The following is an 8,189-nucleotide window of genomic DNA, read 5'->3' on the forward strand; positions in this document are numbered from 1 at the left end:
CCATCGATCAGAACAAGATAAACGATATTTAACGATATTTGAAGTTAAAAGATACTTAAAGACATTTGAAGATATTTGAAACTGAAGTTAGAGACAATTTGAAGTTTAATTCTGAGAACCCGATCGATCAGAACAAGATAGACGATATTTAACGATATTTGAAGTTGAAAGATACTTAAAGACATTTGAAGATATTTGAAGACGAAATTAAAGACAATTTGAAGTTTAATTCTGAGAACTCCATCGATCAGCACACGATAAACGATATTTGAAGTTAAATGATACTTAAAGACATTTGAAGATAGTTGAAGCAGAAATTAAAAACAATTTGAAGTTTAATTCTGAGAACACCATCGAGCAGTACAAGATAAACTATATTTAACGATATTTGAAGTTAAATGATAGTTGAAGATGTTTGAAGTTGAATTGAAAGACAATATATTAAGAGAGTCACTATAGTATGACGACAACCCGTTTCAAAAGGCACAAATGAACAATTTTACGCGAGAATACATTCTTTATGTGCCTCGAAAATCCTAAAAATTATATGCTGAGAAGAAAAACACCAACACCTGTAGTGGGAAGAATCATTTCCCAGTTGACTATTAGAACGATATTTAACGGTCATTTCCCAGTTGACTATTAGGGAAAACTTACCGTGTAAAGACAACTAGACTCGATCTGTTCCATGAAGAAACCATAACGTAAGTGCTTCGAAATTTTTGCCAGGACAAAAGGAGTGAAGGACAGTAATTTACAAAAGAAGGGTGTAGTACACTAAGGACACGAAAGGTGACGAATAGATGTGAAGCTACATGTGTTACTTCCTAATAGCTTTGACACTTCAAAAATCCCAATAGTGAAAATGTTTTAATGTCATCAGTGAATATGATGAACCAAATATTGTATGTTATAAATCATTCTTGTATGTACCACAAGTAGAATTAGGTGTAATATTATCATGTTATTCATTTAACGGTGTGTAGACATTATGTAGTACGTCATATAGACAGCAAAATAAAAAAAACCTAATGTAAAAGCAGAATAGCCCCTACCTTATTGGAAATGTAAAAGTAATCAGTGTTAGATATAGAAAAAAAAATCTTTAATATAGTAGCTAACCTAGAACCAAAAATAATCTTAGTCCGGTAGATGAATTTTAGATAGGGATGTAGAATAAAATAAGAAAAATAATTGAAAAATTTTCAGCACTCCTAATGAGCAGTTACTAATGACGGGACGTCATTACTTGATGGGAAGGGTGATGTGCACCAGTAGTAGAATAACATATATTTATAATACAAGATTCTTTTCTTCTAAAGATGATTCGGGCAGAAATTAAACGTCCCCTAATTGAGTTCAAATACCGCTTCCAAAAGTCTAAATTTTTAATCAGCAAAAAGAGAAACTGCGTTCTATCTTCAGTCAAACAACGACGTAGTCGTTCGAATTTCGCTAAGAGAATTATTAGAAACAAAAAAGTTACGCATGATATGTATAAAGAAGTTTAAACGGCAAAAAAAACGTTTGAACGCCTGAATGATCGGAAAAATCTTAAACAATTTATTCGACAAAAGATTTATATCCTTTGCTCTAGTGGGCCAATGGAGGGCAATACTTACAGCGCAGGACGAAAGAACTGCGTTTGGGAGTGGGGTAAATGTGTTTTTAATTTTAATATGAAGTCGGATCTGAAACGATTAGTACCAATCTTTATATTTTGGTCACCGTTATTGTCAATGAAGTGACCCGTTGCTGTGCGACTAAGCATGTAAGTTCAATAAATCTATTGTCTTTTTTATCTGTTTTTATTTCATTTATATGTCTGCGTCTAGTCCAATAATAGGTAATTAGTTCGTAAGTCTCCAAGGTAAATGCTCCCAAAGGAATCTGATCTCCAGATAGCTCGAGAAAGGAAGGCCACATTTAAATGTCTACATATTCAATTTTCTCCCATTAATTGAGAGCGGCGCTAGCCTAGTTGACACAATCTCCAGTGCTATAAGCGGCGCTATCGGAGAAATTTCTATCGCTACAAGAAATCTTTTATCGCTAGCAAATCTTATATCTCTACAAATAATAAGTTTTTCCATTACTACAAAAAAAAATTTTTTTATTGCCACAGAACCAAGTCCTATGAGGCAAAAAACAATCACTTCAGAAATTCTATTTGAATCTTGGTTCAATTTAAATTTATAACTTACTATTTTCGAAAAAGATGAATGGGGATTTCAATTTAATTACTCATGAAACAACAAAATGCTCCTTGTTCCTAAAACTCCCATGCTCATTAAATAAGCTTTTAATTCTTATAATAACAATAAAAATAACAAATGGGATTAGAAGAATAGTTTCGGACATAGTTTCAGTTATGACTAAAAGAACTGTGAAATAGAGTCAAAGAACCCCGTCCGACACTCTAAAGTCGCTTATAGTGTAAAATATGGCATGAAATGTCCTCACTTTGATATTTTTATTTCCTTGTTTGGTTTCGGAACAAAAACTAAGCTAAACTGTGGATATTTAATGCGTTGTAAAATAGATTAACACCCACCATTTGCAATATATAAACAATAAGATTTGAGGTAAAATCTTGCCCCATTTTTCAATTTCCGTAAGTCCGAGGCTCAGAAAAGAAAAAAAAATTCTCAGGTAAAGAAAGCATAGTCCCACATGAACATAGATTCAGCAGCCTAGGCTAGGTCTTTTTCAAGGGACTTAACAGTCTCAAGAAACCAGCGGGCTCAGTCTCAAGGGGCTTTCGTCTAAGGAACAAAGGAAAAAAGATTTATCACCGCTTGTCTGATATTTCAGCTTAGACTTGACCCACGACAATTTTTCGGAAGTAAAATAAATATACATAACAAATGGGATTAGATAAGAAAGTTAGAACATTTGAATCGTCTTTTTCAGAGCTAAAGTTTACCACCAAGGATACCAACTATTGCATTTTTATTAATAACTCTAATAATCAGATGAAATCCATTTGATGACAAATGATTATTATTGTTGTTACTCTTTTCATTGGAAACAAATAAAAAAGAAAAAGTAAAGATTTTGCAAAATAAAGACACAGAAAAGTAGAATAGGAGTTAAATAAATAAACAGGCTCTTCGTGTACAGTAACAGTATATTAGTTAACAATTTCAGTCTTTGCCTGGAATTCCGGTTTTAGGTACAAATTATCTTAATTCTTAAGCAGTTGACGGCCTTTGAAAAACATAATGTGTTAGCTCAGGGTGCCCAACGCGTCTTTTTGGTGTAAAGCATATAATTATTGACCAACGAGTTCTGGTGAGTTTTGGGAAATACTGGTTATTTCTGATGACTTTCTTGGTGAAAATCTTGTGATTTCTGGTGATTTTCTTGGTAAAACACTGGTGATTTTTATTTGGTTGTGGTGGCAACCACTGATTAAAGTCAATGATATTAAAAGAAAAATTTATATAAGATACCGATGTGTTTTTATTTTTTTTCATCTTTTAAAAATAATTTTTAAATTAATGTAACGCAAATTGTTAAAATAAATTTTGCATGGTAAACGTAATTACCTTAGTCTAGATCGCTTGTTATAGTATAAGATTTTCTCAATTCCTTCACTTCCCCCCCCCTAACTCTCATAGTTAATATAATTGCATGGTAACCGAGAAAGGTTGTTATATGGAACTTAAATATTGAAATGAGTCGAGTGAAACAATGACTGACAAATTACATAGGTTAGGATCTTTACTTGTCTTGTTTTTATTAAAATTACGTTTATGTGATATTTCATGTAGGATATTACTTCTTATAGTATTTTAAAACAAATTTAGTTCTAAATATGGCTTTTTTTAGGTCGTTAAAATAGTTCATGCCACACAGCAAACAAGATTTGATAACCTGGGAGTTTGACGTCACACATCAGTTTTAGTGGGAACTCAGGATGTGATTGATAATATATATTTTTACGATAATTGGCGTAGCAAAATTCTAATGAGACAATCCCTAAGACATAAAGAATTTGATTTCAAGCCTGTCTACGGTAACGGTTCTAATACAAAAAAGTACACCAGAGTACCTAGTACCTAGTTCGGAAACGGAACTACTCATAATCAGAGTATCTAGTTTCCGAACTAGGTACTAGGTACTCTGTTTTACTTTTTTTTTGTATTAGAAATATTACCGTAGACAGGCTTGAATTATTTTTTTTTTTAAACGAATTGGAAAAAACTAAAAGGCAAATAACAAAATTTTATTTTGTATAAATATTACTGAGTATAATAAAATAATAACTGAAAGTGGTCAAACAGGAACCAGTCCACTCGCATGTTCTTTTTAGATTATTGTAACCCAACGATTGACAGAAAAAAAATAAATAAAAAGTATTTTTAATAATCAATATTTTTTAAAATTTTTTTTATTTTAAATTTTAATTATTACAAACAATTCAATTCTTGAAAATACCATGAACAGCTCTATTATTTTTTAAATATATTGATTTCAATGCAATCAAATCTTGCCGAGAAAATGCAAAAAAATTAAACCAGAGTACATATTACATAGTTGGGAAACTATATAATCTGCTTACAGATTATTGTTTTTAATAAACGAGCACAAATAAAAGTTGAAAAAATAAATTTGAATTTTTTTTTAAATTCATTTAGTTACGTTTTAACAAGTCGGACACAAATATCGGAGTAGGGAGGCACTGCATCCGGTCTTGCCCCCTGTATTCCATAAATTGACGCTCTTGATCAGTACCAGTGGTAGCAACAGGCGGAGTGACAATTTTCATTGCAAATGAGCGTGCTTTCTTCGATAAATTTGGGACAATTCTGTCGAAGTCTTGACTGTAAAATTTTCCGTTTACCATTAAAATTTGAAATAAACTTTAATATTATGGGAAATATTTTTTTCTTTTTAGAAAAGTCTAAAAACAAACTGCTACGTTTACAGAATGTAATTTGAGTTCTGCAACCCAAATTATATTAGCCACAAACTGTCTTACTCGTATTCTATTAAACTCTTTGACAATCCATTTTCAATCCTTTTTTTGATAATTCTGCTCCTCATATACAATTAATCTTCCGTCTTTTACTAAAGATTACCTTGGGGAGGGGAACTCGATGAGCCTTAACAAATTTTATTAATGCAGGAAGGCAGATTAGCCTATACTCTTGTAGTACGTCTGATAATCCCAATATTACTTTTCTGACAAGCCCTATTACTTATTTACTTCCCCTTAGCGTTGCACGAGACGTATATGACATGAGAGGTCAGTAGGTTTACTACTTGAGGAAACGGTCTTATTAGTGGTCAGACAAGTAACCCTGGAAATGCAGGATAATTGGTCATGTATGAACAAAAATTCAATCTTCGTTAAAGAAATTTACCTGATAAAGACTCACTGTTTTGTTGCTGTTTATTTTGCTTGGGTAATTAAAAAATCACCAAAAAATCACCAAAAGGCAAATTGGCAGTGAAGACTTTAGTTTACCAAATAGGAATATTTTCTGTTTAGTAATTTTTATAGCCAAGCGTTTTTAATATCGATATATTTTAATACCTATTTTTAGGTTAATTTATTATTATTATTGGTACTTACATCTTTAGATGAATTTATGCTTGTCACTGGTCTCTGGCGTTCATCAGAACAAAGAAAAGCATTTTTCATACCAAACGATTTTAAAATCTCACACGCCTACGAGTTTTGTTCACAGAGCTAATTACAGTTTCTATTTAAAGTGTTCACTCCCAGAAATTGCAGATTTTTAGACTTCAAAGATAAAGAGGAAATTGGTTTAAAAAGCATTCCTTGACCACAGTTGATTTTATGATTATTGTGTGACAAAGCTCAAAAAAATGGGTGGATTTCGGAAAAAATGTTTCCTTTGTCCTCAATAACAGTAAAGGGTTGTTGTACTTATTTTTTGCTTACTTCAGAGCAACTGTGAGTCTGATGTAGTAATTTTCATGAAGAGTCCGGTACCGTTGTGTGTTCTTTCATGCTTTTTTTCGACAATCAGGCAGATTTTCTGAGTATTCTTGCCTTCGATGGGTAAACAAAAACTTATTGAATCTTATATATTTGGAATCAGCATAACAGTCTAATTCTTCTGATATTTTTATTTATATCAAAATTTTGTTTTTGGAATTTGATCTCAAAATTCAAAAATTTTAGAGTGTCAGCTATTATTGAGCTGCAACCCTCCTTACTTACAATTCGTTACCAAAAACTGTTTCATTACGAACAAATTGTTACATTACAGTTTAATTAACAATACAGTATATTAAATACTCTTTTCTTCCTGTGTCCAGAGTCTTCAACTTGAACATACTTTAAAGTTAAAAATTCAACTAACGCGAGATTACTATACTCTAAACTCTTGTAAATAGTATAGGTTAGTAGTTTTAGCACCAACAATGAAGATTGTAAAATATCGATTTTGCCTACATCTCCAATAAGACAAACACAAGTGTAAAATGGGTAAATACACAGTAAAATTCTAGGTGGAGGGACTTTTGCTATCTTAGAAATAGTAAGGTTATGGGAATTAAACTTTCATGAATTCATTTTAACTTCTAAAATAAAATGATAAAAAAAAATAAAATCCAGGTAACGTCATTATAGGGGTGTTCTAAATGACTAGTTTGAAACGAAAGCAGACCCACAAAGATTATGGAGAACAATTTCTCTGCTATTTCTCGAGATTTAGAAAAAGTCCAAAAGTTGAAATGGAAGCTAAAATGCATCTTCATGGGGCATGATTTAGGGCTTGAATTTATTCCTGAAAGTTTCTTTCTTTTATTGAATCTATTTTCCAAAATGGCATAAAGCCCCTCAGCTAGAATCTATTTCCTTATTTAGAGTATATCCCATTTCTGCTTATTATAGTAGTTGATGACTAGAAATAAGTATATAGCCCCACCTACTTCAGTGTTAGGATTTGAATATAGGCTTAAATATAAATAATAAAATATATTTTTTTGAGCCTACAACAAAATTCGTAGATCCAGAGAATCCAAACAACCCGCGTCGTAGATCCCGTGAGTGCCCTCTGTTACATTTACTTCTGTAATACTAAAATTTGTACGGATGTTGGTGATCTCCCTTGACTTGCTAGTTTAATCTGCAGTAAATATTAAAGCCTCTTACACGTGAGTATATATAATCTAATTTACATGATACTTTTGATCATTTTTCTGAGAAGCTGTTGAGTAAAAATAGTAAAATCACCAAATATAATAATAAAAACACATGAAATAAAGAAAAATCACCCTATAACAAAAAAACCAAACGAAAAAACCACCAAAGTTGGTGATAATGCAAGAACGGTGGCAACCCTGCGAGGAGATGCAAGAGCTATGAAAACTGTTAGGGTCGACTTAAATATATAAAAATAAACCATAGTAAATCTTTATCGTTATTTTAACAAGGTTTGAAAGCAATAAGGAATTAAATGTTCAATCAAGTAAATACGGGCAAAAATCATATGATGAGGAAAAATATTAAATAGGCATCCAGTCAGGGTCCGCTACACTGACATTGAACTAACCATACACCCGCAGAAAATAAAAAAAAGAGTCATTAATCATTCTAAACAATATATGTAATGTAATTGAGTATTTAAATATTCAAATAAGATTAAAATAAGTAAATAAATTTCATTTTTATATTTTGCCAACGTAATTGACTTGATGAAATGTATTTTGACAAAGAGGATTTCTATTTTTAAGAATATAATTTTTGAATTACTATATCTATATTTAATTTTATTTTAATAATATTTAAATATACAAATAAGCATTTAATAATTGAACATCATTTTCGAAAAAACCCTTTATCATGAATTCAATCAGTTATTATTATAATTCAATTTCATGTTGTCGAATGGTCATTGATAAAATCATTTTATATATAATAATAATAACAAAAACAAAATACAATTATTAAATATAATTTTTTTATAACAGTATATAACTTTAGTATTATGTAAATTCTCAAATCTCAAATAAGATATGACGCGTAGTCACACGTCTTCCTACAAATATCAATAATATACGTTTATCAAGAAAAAAATACTTTTATTCACTCATTAACACGGATACGATTACAGTTCAAATTATTGTCAAAACTACATCAAATTATATAGAAGACTTTTTTCTTTCAAATAATCCATATACGACATATTAACGGGCCAACCGACGAA

The 8,189-nt window shown here is 30.9% G+C and overlaps 1 pseudogene; it reads left to right on the plus strand.

Moving 5' to 3' along the window:
* Nucleotides 1-5,032: 5,032 nt before the first annotated feature.
* Nucleotides 5,033-5,150, plus strand: LOC148953955 (U5 spliceosomal RNA; annotated as a pseudogene).
* Nucleotides 5,151-8,189: the final 3,039 nt, after the last annotated feature.

Source organism: Artemia sp. Qi Xiang Cuo, chromosome 3 (assembly GCF_049724085.1).
Source record: "Artemia sp. Qi Xiang Cuo chromosome 3, ASM4972408v1, whole genome shotgun sequence".
NCBI classification, from domain to species: domain Eukaryota; kingdom Metazoa; phylum Arthropoda; class Branchiopoda; order Anostraca; family Artemiidae; genus Artemia; species Artemia sp. Qi Xiang Cuo.